At 36.4% G+C, this 16,084-nt stretch overlaps 1 long non-coding RNA gene across 1 annotated transcript; it reads left to right on the top strand.

Annotated features, from left to right (window-relative positions):
• Window positions 1–822: 822 nt before the first annotated feature.
• Window positions 823–1,423, top strand: LOC115988848. The gene is made up of 3 exons (XR_004091685.1): window positions 823–932; window positions 1,064–1,120; window positions 1,238–1,423. It is a non-coding gene; the product is annotated as an uncharacterized LOC115988848 (long non-coding RNA).
• Window positions 1,424–16,084: the final 14,661 nt, after the last annotated feature.

Below are 16,084 nucleotides of genomic sequence, written 5' to 3'. Positions count from 1 at the left end.
TAACAGTGACAACTCACATAAATTCATGGAACAACCTGCATCAGATGCACCAGTTGGCTCACCTAATTTATGAACAGATTTTGTTGGAGATATTTAATCAGAAAGCGCAGATGTCAACATTCCTAATGCTATGCTAAGTACACCCCAACATTGTGAGGCAATTCTTTCATCTTCGTATTTCAATATCAACATTGCTGCCTTGAAAATTAATAAAATTTTTAGTTGATATGTGTTTTTCTCTTTGCAGGGAAGGTGCCTCCAGCATGTTAATGGTTGCAGCTAATAGATATCACATTCTTTGTCTTAGTTAGGTGCTAAGTCAAGTGCAAAGTTGTTTGCAGTTTGTTAGTTAGCTGATATTGCAAGCACTAGGAATCCTCACTGTTATATGATTACCATACATCAGTCTGTTAATCATACTCCATGTGGCATGCATGTTACATGAGGTTACTTTATCTTTTTACCGCTGGGAACCAACTTTTCTTTAATTTTTACTGCTGAGTACAAAGACAGTGGTAAAGGATATTTGAAGCTTCAACTAATTAATCAGAGATCAGATTTCTCATTTGCACTATTTTTTGGTGGCTTATCAAATGTATGCTCACAAATGTCAATATCTGCATATTTCCATGATAACTTATTTGTTTTTGTTGAAGCAATATTTCTTATGCAATGAAATATTATGTTTTCCTGTTTAGTTCTTTGAAAGAAAAAAAATATATTCATCTTTTGATATTTTGGAAATTTCATATATAAACAAGGCTTGTGATCACTTTCTAATAGAATGAAACCCTTTTTTTTATTTTTTGTAGCCAACTTCAGCTCATTGGCCGAACTCCTCTTGTATATCTTAACAAAGTCACTGAAGGCTGTGGAGCTTATATTGCTGTCAAGCAAGAAATGATGCAACCTACTGCTAGCATCAAAGACATGTATCTTCTTTCCTCCTCATAATGATAGATTTACTAGCATATATTTCTTATTATTACAGTTTAAAACACATATTACTGACTACATTTTTTTGATTAAAATGTATAATTGTTTTGTTTATTTCTGTTCATAGAGCAGCACATGCCATGATTGTGGATGCTGAAAAGAAAAACTTAATTACCCTGGGAAGGTTAGCTGAATACTTAACTTAGTGATCTATTTATGTTTTCCTTGTTATCAGATATTTTTGTCTTAAACTTATAATGCAGCTTCAGGTTTGTCTAATTTAGTATAAATGTTATGTTAGACAACTCTGATAGAGCCCACATCAGGAAATATGGAGATCAGTATGGCATTTATCTCAGCCCTTAAAGGATACAAAACGGTTCTAACCATGCCCTCTTACACAAGCTTGGAGAGGAGGGTAACTATGAGAGCATTTGAAGCTGATTTAATTCTCACTGATCCCACCAGGGGGATGGGGGGAACAGTTAAGAAGGCATATGATCTTGTGATTTAATTCTCACATGTTCACCTTGTGATTATGATGAAGATGTAACAACCTATTATGATATACCACCCTAAATCTCTTTCACACCATGCTGCCAGAACTGCAATGACATTCACCACCCCCAACTCTATCATCATAGCCAAAAAATAAAGTCTAAGAACTCATTAATCACAAAAACATTTAGTGAGCAAAGCCTTACTCTAGCTTGATGCACTGTAAGTGTCAACTCTATTTCACTTGGATGAACTGAGCCATGACATTAGGCATCATTTTAAGAGATAAATAAATAATTACATACACTAAGGCAATCTGCTAAGAAAGATTCAATAACTATGACAGAAGTCTAAAATTTCCTATTGCAGAAAATGAAGTCTAAGAACTCATTAACCAAAAAAACATTTAGTGAGCTAAGCCATATTCTAGCCTTATGCACTGTAAGTGCTAGCACTATTTCACTTGGATGAACTGAGCCATGACATTAAGCATCAATTTATAAGATAAATAAATAATTACATACACTAAGGAAATTTGTTGAGAAATTGAGATAAACTTCAACTAAACATTTTTAACGTGATTATCTTAAGAGATTTTTTGAAAATATTTTGAGTGAAGAAAACATTAAGGCAAATTGTGTAATTGACTTCTAAAAATAAACTCTTCATCACCAAATCTACAAAGCATACATGACACTTTTACCAACCACCAAGGAGTAAATAGTCTAATCAATGGAAAATTCATTGGTTGGACAAAACAAAATGAAGCTTTTTTTTTTCATGCACTTGTTAATCAGTTCAGACTGAATACAATTCTTAAAAGGGAAAAATCATAGTGCATCAACATCTATTTGATCTTGGAAGTGTAATTTTCCTTGGGTTCTAAAAAAACTGCTTCCATAGAATAAAGTCGTGAGAAAGCTTTTGAATTCATTTGTGCAGCAAATTTATTTTGCAAACAATGATCATTCCAAAATTTATACGAAGAAAAAATATGAAATGGGAGTTTAGGTAGAAAAATGTAGATTCATTTAGAAGAATTGAGGCGGGGCCTTACCTTCACCTTCAATGCCAATTTTTTTCCAGAACAGTGTCTACATATATAACTTCATCGTACAATGGAACTTCTGGACCCGTGTGCTAAATTCCAAGACTCACTGATATAAGGACCAGTACCAAGAAAGTGAGCATAACAGGGAAATTAATATGGGGAACATGAAGAGAAAAGATCTAATTAATAGCAATACTGTATTTGAAATTTTACTAGGGGACCTAAACAGTTGAAAGAAAACAGCAATCATGGTATTGAAATTTTGTTTCTCAAATAGGAGGAAATTCCAAATCAACTTTTAACAAACAACACCCAAATCTCCTATCAAAATAATAAAAATAAAAACACAAATCAATTAATAGCATTAGGGATTACTTACAATGAATTAAACTAAAGAAAAATCATGCGTTGATAATCAAAGAAACTTTAATAATCTGATTATTAGTAGTAAAATCAACTTCGTTTGAGAGAAACAGAAAGAGAAAGACAAACCTATTTCAAATATTGTCGCCGGCCGATACTGTTTCTTCTTTGGGTTTTGTTTAGCTGCCCTGGGTTCTTGTGGTTGATTAGTAAGAGAAGAAGAAGCCGAATTCTGGGTTCTTTAGATAAACCGAATCGGAAGCGTGATAGAGTCCGAAGCGTGACAGAGAGAAATTTGATTCTGAGAAGGAGAAGCGCACACTTGTGGTTGATTAGTAAGAGAAGAAGAAGCCAAATTAATTTTGGGTTCTTTAGATAAACCGAATCGGAAGCGTGACAGAGTCCGAAGCATGACAGGAAGCGCAGAGAGAAATTTGTTTCTGAGGAGGGGAAGGGCAGAGAGAAAGCGCACAGTGAATACCGGGTTGTTTTAGATTTTTTACTTATATATATAGCTTGTTTGACCGGTACCCAGTCTTTACTCTAAATTACTCCAAATTAAATGAATGGTCCGGATCAAATTTTTATTTTTTTAACGGTTTAGATCTAGGTGGGTACCATACCCCCAAAAAAAAGAGGAGGTATGGTGGAATGACCCTATTGTGTAGTACTAACATCATATGTAACTGTACTTTTGTCACATTCAGTAGTTCCTTTATTTTTTCTCATATTTGATGGTACCATCGTCACATTGTGCAGTACCAACATCACATGTGACTATACTTTTGTCACATTTGATGGTTCCTTTATTTTTTTCTCACATTTAATGGTACCATCCTCACATTGTGCAGTACCAACATCACATGTAACTGTATTTTTGTCACATTTGGTGGTTTCCTTATTTTTTTTCTCACATTTGATGGTACCATCTTCATATTGTGTAGTACTAACATCACATGTAATTGTACTTTTGTCAAATTTGGTAATTCCCTTATTTTTTTCCCACATTTGATGGTACAATCCTCACATTGTGCAGTACCAACATCACATGTGACTGTACTTTTGTCATATTCTGCAATTCCCTTCTTTTTTTCCTCATATTTGATGGTACCATCCTTATATTGCGCAGTACCAACATCACATGTGACTGTACTTTTGTCACATTCGATGGTTTCTTTATTTTTTTTCTCACATTTAAGGGTACCATCCTCACATTGTATAGTACCAATATCACATATGACTGTATTTTTGTCACATTTGGTGATTCTCTTATTTTTTTTCTCACATTTGATGGTATCATCCTCACATTGTGTAGTACTAACAACACATGTAATTGTACTTTTGTCACATTTGGTAATTCCCTTATTTTTCTTTTCTCACATTTAATGGTACCATCCTTACATTGTGCAGTACCAATATCACATGTGACTGTACTTTTGTCACATTCTGCAGTTCCCTTATTTTTTTTTCCGCACATTTGATGGTGGCATCCTCATATTGCGCAGTACCAACATCACATATGACTGTACTTTTGTCACATTTGATGGTTCCTTTATTTTTTTTCTTACATTTAAGGGTACTATCCTCACATTGTATAGTACCAACATCACATATGACTGTATTTTTGTCACATTTGGTGGTTCCCTTATTTTTTTCTCATATTTGATGGTACCATCCTCACATTGTGTAGTACTAACATCACATGTGACTGTACGTTTGTCACATTCTGCAGTTTCCTTATTTTTTTCCTCACATTTGATGGTACCATCCTCATATTGTGCAGTACCAACATCACATGTGACTATACTTTTGTTATATTCGATAGTCCCTTTATTTTTTTCTCACATTTAATGGTACCATCCTTATATTGTGCAGTACCAACATCACATGTGACTGTATTTTTGTCACATTTGGTGGTTCTTTTTTTTTTCTCACATTTGATGGTATCATCCTCACATTGTGTAGTACTAACATCACATGTAATTCTACTTTTGTCACATTCAGTAAGTCCCTTATTTTTTTCTCACATTTGATGGTACCATCCTCACATTGTGCAGTACCAACATTACATGTGACTGTACTTTTGTCACATTCGGTGGTTCCTTTATTTTTTTCTCACATTTAAAGGTATCATCCTCACATTGTATACTACCAACATCACATATGACTGTATTTTTGTCACATTTGGTGGTTCCCTTATTTTTTTCACATTTGATGATACCATCCTCACATTGTGTAGTACTAACATTATATGTAATTGTACTTATGTCACATTCGGTAATTTCTTTATTTTTTTCTCACATTTGATGGTATCATCCTTACATTGTGCAGTACCAACATCACATGTGACTGTACTTTTGTCACATTCTGTAGTTCCCGTATTTTTTTTTCCTCACATTTGATGGTACCATCCTCATATTGCGCAGTACCAACATCACATGTGACTGTACCTTTGTTACATTCGGCGGTTCATTTATTTTTTCTCACATTTGATGGTACCATTCTCACATTGCGCAGTATCAACATCACATGTGACTGTATTTTTGTCACATTTGATAGTTCCTTTATTTTTTTTTCTCACATTTGATGGTACTATCCTCACATTGCGCAATACCAACATCACATGTGACTATACTTTTATCACATTCGATAGTTCCTTTATTTTTTTCTTACATTTTATGGTACCATCCTCATATTGCGCAGTACCAACATCACATATGACTGTACCTTTGTTACATTTAGTGGTTCATTTATTTTTTCTCACATTTGATGGTACCATCCTCACATTGCGAGTACCAACATTACATGTGACTGTACTTTTGTCACATTCGATAGTTCTCTTATTTTTTTCTCACATTTTATAGTACCATCCTCACATTACGCAGTATCAATATCACATGTGACTGTATTTTTGTCACATTCAGTGGTTCCCTTATTTTTTTTCTCACATTTTATGGTACCATCCTCACATTGTGCATTATCAACATCATATGTGACTATACTTTTATCACATTCAGTGGTTCCTATATTTTTTTCTCACATTTTATGGTACCAGCCTCATATTGCGCAGTACCAACATTACATGTGACTGTACTTTTGTCACATTCGATGGTTCCCTTATTTTTTTTCTCACATTTTATGGTACCATCCTCACATTGAGCAGTACTAACATCACATATAACTGTACTTTTGTCACATTCAGTAGTTTCCTTATTTTTTTCTTACATTTGATGGTAACATCCTTACATTTTGCAGTACCTGCATCACATGTCACCGCACTTTTATCACATTCCCTGATAGTCTTATTTTCTCTCACATTTAATGGTACTAATTTTACATTGAGTAGTACCACCATGGTGCATTTTCGTATAGTAAAAAATGGATTCACATCCCATGCAATACGTAGGGCAATACCACAAATCCCAACCATCCATTTAATCTAATGCCTCATTTACTTAACACCTCATCAGTCCAGACTGGCAATCCGTGTGCTTAGCTTTTTGCCAATTCAATTTGCTCTCTCCTCACTGCTTCCTGCCTAAGCTTCTCATCAGATCCAAAAAAATTCAAAATATTTCTCTCTTCCACCAAACTTTTGTCTATGGCTGAATCTCCATGGCTATAGCTAGCAGCCACCAAATCCCTCACCACCATCGGTGATGCTTGCCGCTATGGCATTCTCCTCGTCTCACTATTTCTCTATGTCTCTCTCATTTGGGTTTCTCTGTTTTCTCCTTCTCTCAAGCCTAGCTGTGGCCGAGCTTCTGCTTCCACTCACACCTATCGCCGTTGGCAATACCTTTCATTGGCGTCACAGCCATTGGTGGCCGTGGGTCTAGCTCACTTATTCTTTATTTTCTTTCTCTTTTATTTTTTTTTCAATTTTTTTTTTATTTTTTTTATTTTTTTTTTTGCCTTTTAGACAAGACCAAAACCCCTTTGACACTCATTTTGTTTCCTTTTTTATTAGTTTGATGAATAACATTTTGTTTCAGTTTTGATTAGCTTGTTGAATGGGTTTTCTTGTTTGGATTTCTGGAATTAGCAATAACTGTTACTATTGGCATTTTTAAAGCTGGTTTTTGGGTGGGCATTGAAGATTGTAAAGTTGTGATTTACAACGATGTGTTTTGTTGGCTTTTATTCTGTGCCAAATTTGATTGTAATTTTATTCAATCTTTTGTACCATGTATTTATTGTGGGATTTGAAAGGGTTGTGTGATAGAGAGAGAGAATGTGAAGACTGAAGCAATTGAAGACTAAAGAGTTTTCGCAGGTAGATCATGACTAAGCATCCCACAAAGTGACCCATGTGACTTGCACATGCTGGAATGCAAAGAGTCAGAACAGGATGGAGACAGCTATGTTTCGCAAGTATCTCACGGGTAAAACCTTCCTATGAGACATTCTGTTTTGCCAGACTGTCCATTCTGATACACACTTTCTATGCCTACACTATTTATACCCACATTACCCACAAATGTAGAGGAGTGCTTCTGAGAGAAAACCCTAGTCAAACACCTTAAAAGTTAGAGATTGTTATACCCACAATTCTCTATACAATTGCTTATGGATTTTCCTCAACTCTTACCTCTCCATTTCCATACCATTGAGAGGTTAATAGCCCAAACACTTACTACACCCTTTCAAAGTGTCAAGTGAAGTTTTGGTACTGTTGGGAAGCATTGGAAGAAGTCAAGGATGGCAAATGCAACATGGAGCTTATTGCGGGATCCAAAGAGCTAGACAAGACATGGTTTCAAGAAGCCTTGTTAGAGTAGGAGCTTGGAGGGCTTAGGTACATTGGGTAGATTAGGCTTGGAGGGTCTCTTGCTAACCCATGTATCCCAACTGATTGTCTAGTGGATCAATTTCCGCTTGGAGGGCGGCGGAGAGATTTTTTGTCGAGTTCTTTGGTTTCCTCTTCGATAACACATCGGTGTTATCTTGTATTTACATCTTTCTTTCCTACTCTTTTACACTCCATTTTATTGCTGTGTTGCTTTGATTATGGATTAGAGTAGCTTGTTTGTTTATCCGCTTGCATTTACACTATTCCGCACTTAGTATTAAGTTAGTGTAAAATCAATCGAGCCATAACTTTAATTTGGGTGTCAAAATAGCTCTTGTGTTTTCAAGACATTTTCGAGTATTCAATTGGTATTAGAGCGGGTACACTCGCTATGGTTTAAATACCTGAGTGTGATCCTGGACCCCTTGGTGTGCCATGAAAAGTGATTTGGCAAAGGCCAACATGGAGCATAGTAAAGGTGTTTGTGAAAATGACTCTATGAGCATATTTGGAGACTATTCTAGTAATGAGCATTTAGAGTTATTCAAATCAAAGAAACATGCTAGAATCTTTATACACATGCTGAAATCTTTAGTTCATAGGAATCATGATATTCATAACAGCTTGTGTGAGTCTAATTCCTTAATTGATGAATATAAGAGAAGAAATAGACATTTGTGTGATAAACTTGATTTTCTGAAAAGGAAGCTACACTCATCTATGAATGAAGTAAAGAAAGATGAGTCGTGCTTTGATGGTCAAGAATGCCTATCTCATGCTTGTCTTTTTGTTCATACCGCATTGAAAGTATTTAATTCATGTTTGTGGTACCTTGACAGTGGTTGTTCAAGGCATATGACTGGAGATAAAACTTTGTTCAAAAATATTAAAGAGAAGGAAGATGGTTTTGTGACATTTGGAGATGATAGTCACTCACAAGTTCTTGGAAAGGGAACTGTGGATATTTCAGGATTGCCTTTGTTAACTGATATGCTGTATATTAAGGAATTGAAAGTGAACTTGCTGAGTATCACTCAGATTTGTGATGAAGACTTCTTAGTCCAATTTTCAAAGAAAGGATGTCTAATCCTGAATGAAGAAGGTGTTTAAGTTTTAAAGGGACTAAGGACCACCGACAATTGTTATGGGGTCATTCCTAAACCAAGCATAACATGTAGGAGTGCTCGAGTGAATCTTTTGGAGTTGTAGCATCAATGACTTGGACATGCTAATTATAAACAAGTGGCAAAAGTCTCGAAGCTTGAAGCTTTGGTTGGTTTACCAAAGTTTGGAAAAATTAAGAAGAATGTTTGTGGTCCATGTCAATTGGGAAAACAAACAAAGTCAAGCCATCCTAAAGTAAATGTAGTTGCTTCTTCTCGCCCTTTGGAGTTACTACATGTGGATCTAATGGGTTCAACTAGAACAAAAAGCATGGGTGGAAAGCATTATATAATGGTGGTTGTTGATAATTTCTCAAGATATTCTTGGGTGGACTTTCTTAGAGAGAAGTCGAAAGCATGTGACGAGATGGAAAGGCTATGAAAGAGGCTGCAGAATGAAAAGGGAGTTCCTATAGTTAAAATCAGAAGTGATCATGGGAAGGAGTTTGAAAATACAAAGTTTGAAGCATTCTACAATGAACACAGCATTAAGAAAGCATTTTTAGCTCCAAGAACTCCACAATAGAATGGGGTGGTTGAAAGAAAGAACCGAGTGATCCAAGAAATGGCTAGAGTAACGTTACTCAACAAAAACATTCCATAGAAGTTTTGGCCTAAAGCAGTGAATACTTCGTGTCACATTGGGAATAGGATTTACTTTTGAGCAGGAGCAAAGAAGACATCGTATGAAATTTGGAGAGAAAAGAAGCTGAAGGTGAAATATTTTTGAATATTTGGAAGCAAGTGTTACATTCTTAATGATAAGGAGAATCCTGGAAAATTTGATGCTAAAAGCGATGAAGGGATATTCCTAGGCTACTCTACAAATAGCCGAGCATATAGAGTGTATAATAAGCACACTAAGACGGTGATAGAATTGATAAATGTGGTCATCGATGACACTATCTCTGAAAAAGATATTGATGATGATGATGATGAAGGACCAAATCTTAAGAAGAATGAGGGTGATGACAACATGTCTCAAGGTGAGGATGCTGAGAAAGAATCACCGGAAAAGGAGTTTACACCTTCTATATCAAGAAAGGAGAGTAGATCAACTCAAGGATCTTCTAATCCACTAACCCCTCTGGAAGCTCAACCTCCAATCTCTAGTGATGAGGAACCTTCCACTTCCAAAAGACCATCGTCACAGGTAACTCTCAATCATCCCTCAAGCAATATCATTGGTGATTTAGATGAAGGACTTCGGTTGAGAAAAGGACCAGCTTATATTGTGAATCATGTGACATACAACTGCTATCTTGCTCAATTCCAAATAAAGAAAGTGGAGGAAGCTTTGAACGATGAGAATTGGGTAGAGTCCATGCACTAAGAGCTGCATCAATTTGTTAGAAATGATGTATGGGAGTTGGTACCAAGGCCCAAGGATACACATGTCATCGGCACCAAGTGGATCTTCAAGAACAAGATTGATGAAGATGGTGAAGTTGTCCAAAACAAGTCTAGATTGGTGGCTCAGGGATATACTCAAGTTGAAGACATAGACTTTGATGAGTCTTTTGCTCCAGTTGCAAGACTAGAGTCAATCCGAATTCTTCTCTCCATAGCATGCATAATGAACTTCAAGTTATATCAAATGGATGTGAAGAGTGCTTTCTTGAACGAGTTCTTAAACGAAGAAGTGTTTGTTGAGCAACCAAAGGGATTTCAAGACTTTCACTTTCCGGACCATGTGTTAAGGCTGAAGAAGGCATTATATAGGCTGAAACAAGCACCAAGAGCTTGGTATGATCGCCTCACCACATACCTCTTGGATCATGGTTTCAAGAGAGGTCAAGCCAATCGAACTTTGTTTGTCAAAAGAGATGAGAGATCTCTTCTTGTTGCTTAAGTATATGTGGATGACATTGTTTTTGGATCCATAATCAATCACCTAGCTCATGAATTTTTAGAAGAAATGAAAAGAGAGTTTGAGATGAGCATGGTGGGAAAGCTAAACTATTTCCTAGGGCTTCAAGTGAAACAACGAGAAGATGGGATATTTATCTCTCAAGAGAAATATGCCAAAAATCTTGTAAAGAGATTCGGCCTAGACTCTAAGAAGCACACTTCCACTCCAATGAGTTCCTCAGCAAAACTAAGTCATGATGCAGCAGGTGTAGAAGTGGATCCAACACTCTATCGAAGCATGATCAGTAGTCTTCTTTATCTCACTGCTAGCAGACCAAGCATTGCTTTCAGTGTAGGAGTATGTGCTCGATTTCAGGCAACACCCAAAGAGTCACACTTGACAGCAGTCAAACGAATTATCCGCTACATAAATGGCACATTTGATTATGGAATTTGGTATTCAAGAGACTCGAATGAGTGCCTAGCTGGACATTCTGATGCTGACTGGGCTGGTTGCAATGATGATAGGAAAAGCACTTCCGGTGGTTGTTTTTATCTTGAAAATAACTTGGTGTCATGGATGAGCAAAAAGCAAAATTCAGTTTCTCTATCAACGGCTGAAGCTAAGTACATTGCAGCGGCAAGTTGTTGTGTACAATTATTATAGATGAACAAGCTTCTACATGATTATGGAATTACTCAAGACACTATATGTGTATTCTGTGATAACACAAGTGCCATAAATCTGTCCAAAAATCCAATTCAACACTCAAAATCAAAGCATACTGAGATTAGGTACCACTTCATTCGAGATTTGGTGGAGGAAAAGACTGTGCATTTGGAGTTCATCAACACTGACAACCAGAAGGCAGACATATTTACTAAACCTCTTGATGGTCCGAGGTTTGAGTCTTTGTGTAAGACCATCGGTGTCGGTATCATTCCTTGAACTCTATCTCATGTGTGAACCTATTTTGATCTTTGTTACATACCTGTTGTATAGGTTTCACATGTGTAGTTAGATCATGTTTCTTTTACAAGCTTTTGCTTTGTTCTTGTTTTTGTTGATCTTCTTTTCTTGTTCTGTTTTTTAGTGTGCTCAAAAATTCAAAAACCCATAAAAAAATGAAAAATCTTCAAAAAGTTTGATCACTTATGTTGTGTATATCACATGTGAGTTTGGCCTGGTACTTTTGTACTAATGGAGTAGTGTATTTACGAGCTTAGCTTGTTTTGTATGCACATTTATCTGTGTGGAAGAAATCTTGAAAACTATGTGTGATTGTTGTAAATAGATCTTCAAGCTTGTCATGAATGATTGGTTAATAGTCTTGATGGTCTTGATACTTGCATAGACTTGTGCTTATGTCTCTTCCCACTTTATTTTTATGTTTTTAAAAATAGAGCTCACCAAATGTAAATTTCAAAGTGAAAAAGAGATCTTGAGCTACAAAAGCCTGTCTTACATACTAGTATTTGACTAGGAAAAAGGGAAAGCGATTTATGTTTTAAATTGTATGGTGCTCAAAAAGCCAAAGGCTAACTCTCAATGTTGAAATATCAAAAATTTCAAGCACTGATCTCAAAAAAAAAAAAAAAAAAAGTATTATCCAAAAAGGATCAAATGTAATGATTTATGCAGAAGCCAAATGAAAAGCTTCTAAGTTTTGTAATCATTCTCTAATGGAAGGTCATATATGCTCAATTCTATAATTGAGATAGTCCACTTGACTTAGTACTAGTTGTGCATGACTTGATTGAATTGATCATTGAAGCTTCACTTTGGTCTAAGGCTTATTTCACACTTGATACTCACCCACAGCACACAAGTCTTTGATTCAATTAATGCTTATCTCATTTGTGTGATTGTACATGTTCAAATGTGATGTGTATGCTCAAATACTTGCTGATCAAACCCAAAAAGATTTTTGAGTATTTTATATGTTTTTGAAAGTGATTTTATAATTTCATGTCTTTAGTTTTTGATCAAAATGCATTTTTGTGTATTTCTCCAAAAAATGGTTCAGAGGTTGTTTCGCGAGAAGCTCGTAACTTAAAGACTATCTCGCGACTTGTTCACGACTTAAAGCTTCTCACGAAAGCTTTTGAGCTTCAGTGGCCATTCTCACGACTGTCACACTACTTCCTAACCCACGAAAAACGCGTGTTTCCAGTTTTTATGTAGTAGATGTGACAGTTTTTCAAACACTTAGACTTTCCCTCGCACTGCCTCTCTTGAACCCCTCACAACCCAAAATCATTTTTCACTCAAACTCCATCATTTTCAAGCAAAAATCTCTACAAAATCACTTCAAGGTATGTTTTCCTAAACATTGCCTTTGTTTTTGTCTTAGATTATGCAGATTTTAGCTTAGGGTTTTAAAAATTGGGGATTTTCGAAAATTGGGTTGGGGTTCTTTATTTTGTGAAAATTTTTTCAAAATTTTGATTGGGCTGAGTCCCATTTGCTATGATTATTCTTGTGTTGGCCCCTTGTGGCATATTTAGCTTGTATTGAGGCATTTTGCACCATGTTCATGCATTGTTCATAGTTAGAATGCACTGTTGCATGTTAGGTGTTTGACAAAATGTCCAAGTGACATTTCTGTGTTGAATTGGACCCAAATAAGTTCCAATACTCGAGTTTCCTTTTGATTGAACATGTGTAATGTTTTGGTCAATAGGTGTGTGTTTACACATTGTGTGCCTCTCATTGCCATGCCATGCATCACCAGGCACACCCAATGCACCTCATGCTGCATCCTCATGCATCAGCTCATGCGCACACATGCACACACAATCACACTTACTTAAATTCATGCATTGTGTTTATGTTTACATGTTTTAATTGTTATAACATGTTGTTTTGAGTTAGTTTACTCTGTTTTAGGTAGTTTTTATCGTTGATTTGAACTAACTTGAATCTAATCAATTTTTGTGTTCTGTTTTGTGTTTTTGCACTTGTTTCTTTTCTATTCTATGTTACTTTGTGCAGATGTCTCTTACCAAGCATTTTGCAACCAAGAATTCATCAAAATGTGCACGCACTGATCCTGATAACTTCAAATCTACTAAGGCTGATATGAAGTATAATGACTACTACAAAAGAGCCATGATTATCATGGAAAGGGTTGTGCAATTAGATACCTTTGAGGACACCTTCATACCAAAGGTATTCAAGGAAAGAACCTGGACAAAGCTACTGAATCTAGTTGTAGTTGTATACTTGGAGATCATAAGGGAATTTTTCACAAATGCTAGTGTGGAAGAGGATCATATAGATTGCTGGGTGAGACAGAAGGAGTTTGTGATTACTAGGGAAAGCACACAAGAATTTTTGGAAACTCGTCCACCATCACAGCCAATCACAGTCCAATATGAGGATCATTTGGGCTCTACTGAGGAGATGGTGAAGATACTTGGTGGTACATCTAAGGAAACCTCCATGAACACAATCCCATTTAGTCTAGAGATGAGAACTCTAGCCTATGTGATGTCCATAATCTGTATCCGGTCACCAACTTGACTACGTTGTCTACTCTAAGGACAAAATTTCTGTATGATCTCTTTACCCACAAAAAGATAGATATTTGTGGACATATTTTCCACATTTTGAAAAAGAGCATCGAGAAGCAGAATTCAAGGACTGTAAAGCCCTTCCCCACTCTCATTATTGGCCTAATTGCAAAGGAGCAGCTCAAAGTTCCGAGTGGCCTCTAAGTGGTTTAGAGGGACTATCCCATTGGGGAACATACACTCACTAGGAGCACAGCTCACATCAAAGGCTCCAAAATCGGTGTGCATACGATATCACAGGATTGTGTTGAGGATGAGGGTGGAGATACAGAGGAGGAGATTGATAGATTCACTTCTGCTCCAGAGACTTCAACATAGCCATCCTCTTCTGCACCAGCACGAGGACTAGACAGACTCGATCGCCTTCTAGATAAAGTGGACTAGATGTTTATCGTGCTTACCTCCCATGTGCAGCACAAAGTGGACCAGTTTGCATACGTCCAAGGATAGATCACTACATTATCTTCACAGATCAACGACTTGTCCATGGCTCAGGGATCAGATTCAGAGTCTGATTAATTCTAGCCCTTTTGGCCATTCCAGTCAAAAAGGGGGAGAAAATTTTGAAAGGGAGCAGAGCATTGACATAGCTTAGGCTTAGAAACCTTGATTCATATAGGCGGTTTAGTTTTATTTATGTTATGGTTTAAACTGTTTCAGCATTTCTAACTCTTGGATAGTTATTTTTTATTGCTTTCTTTTAAAGCTTTAATACTCTGTTTTTAATTTCAGTTTATATTTAGTAGTTGTGTTTATCTCTATGCTTTGTAGCATTTTTTGTACTTTTAAGATATTGCTAATATGTCTTAAGTATCTCACTCTTGTGCCTTTAGTAGGATTTTGTATCCTAGATGCAAATACTTCACGTATTTTACATTGGTTGGACATGTAATTGATCTGTGGGATTGTTCTTAATTGCATTGCGTGTTTGGATGAGCATTTACTAGCTAAATGTTCATTGTAGTCATTCTTTAATGACCGTTCTTGTATGATTAAGATATGCTTACATGTTTTGTAGTGTTTACAAACTTGATCGCACTTTACTTGCTCATGTTCATACCTTGTGTTTAACTTGTCATAAGCTGAATGAAAGTTTTGTTTGTGTGCAAGTGTTTCAGGTTACAGGTATATATGTGCAAGTGCTTCACAGCTTCTAGATTAGGTGTGAATGAGTTTTGCCACTATTCCCAAACTCAGATTTAAGTCTAGAGTCTGTTTTAGGGGTTTTGTCACGGAATAACCAAAGGGGGAGATTGTAAAATTGTGATTTACAACTATGTGTTTTGTTGGCTTTTATTCTGTGCCAAATTTGATTGTAATTTTATTCAATCTTTTGTACCCTGTATTTATTGTAGGATTTGATTGTAAGGGCTGTGTGTGAGAGAGAGAATGTGAAGACTCAAGCAATTGAAGATTGAAGAGTTTTCGCGAGTAGATCATGACTAAGCATCCCACAAAGTGACCCATGTGACTTGTACATGCTGGAATACGAAGAGTCAAGACAGGATGGAGACAGCTGTGTTTCGCAAGTATCTTGCGGGTAAGGCCTTCCCGTGAGACATTCTGTTTTGCCAGACTGTCCATTCTGATACACACTTTCTGTGCCTACACTATTTATACCACATTACCCACAAATGCAGAGGAGTGCTTCTGAGAGAAAACCCTAGCTAAAAACCTTGAGAGTTAGAGATTGTTATACCCACAATCCTCTACACAATTGCTTGTGGATTTTCCTCAACTCCTACCTCTCCATTTCCATACCATTGAGAGGTTGATAGCCCAGACACTTACCACACCCTTTTAGAGTGTCAAGTGAAGTTTTGGTGCTGCTGGGAAGCATTGGAAGAAGCCAAG

Source organism: Quercus lobata, chromosome 5 (assembly GCF_001633185.2).
Source record: "Quercus lobata isolate SW786 chromosome 5, ValleyOak3.0 Primary Assembly, whole genome shotgun sequence".
Lineage (NCBI taxonomy): Eukaryota > Viridiplantae > Streptophyta > Magnoliopsida > Fagales > Fagaceae > Quercus > Quercus lobata.
The sequence above is the reverse complement of the archived record's forward strand: the minus strand, read 5'-3'. Positions and strand labels throughout refer to the sequence as shown.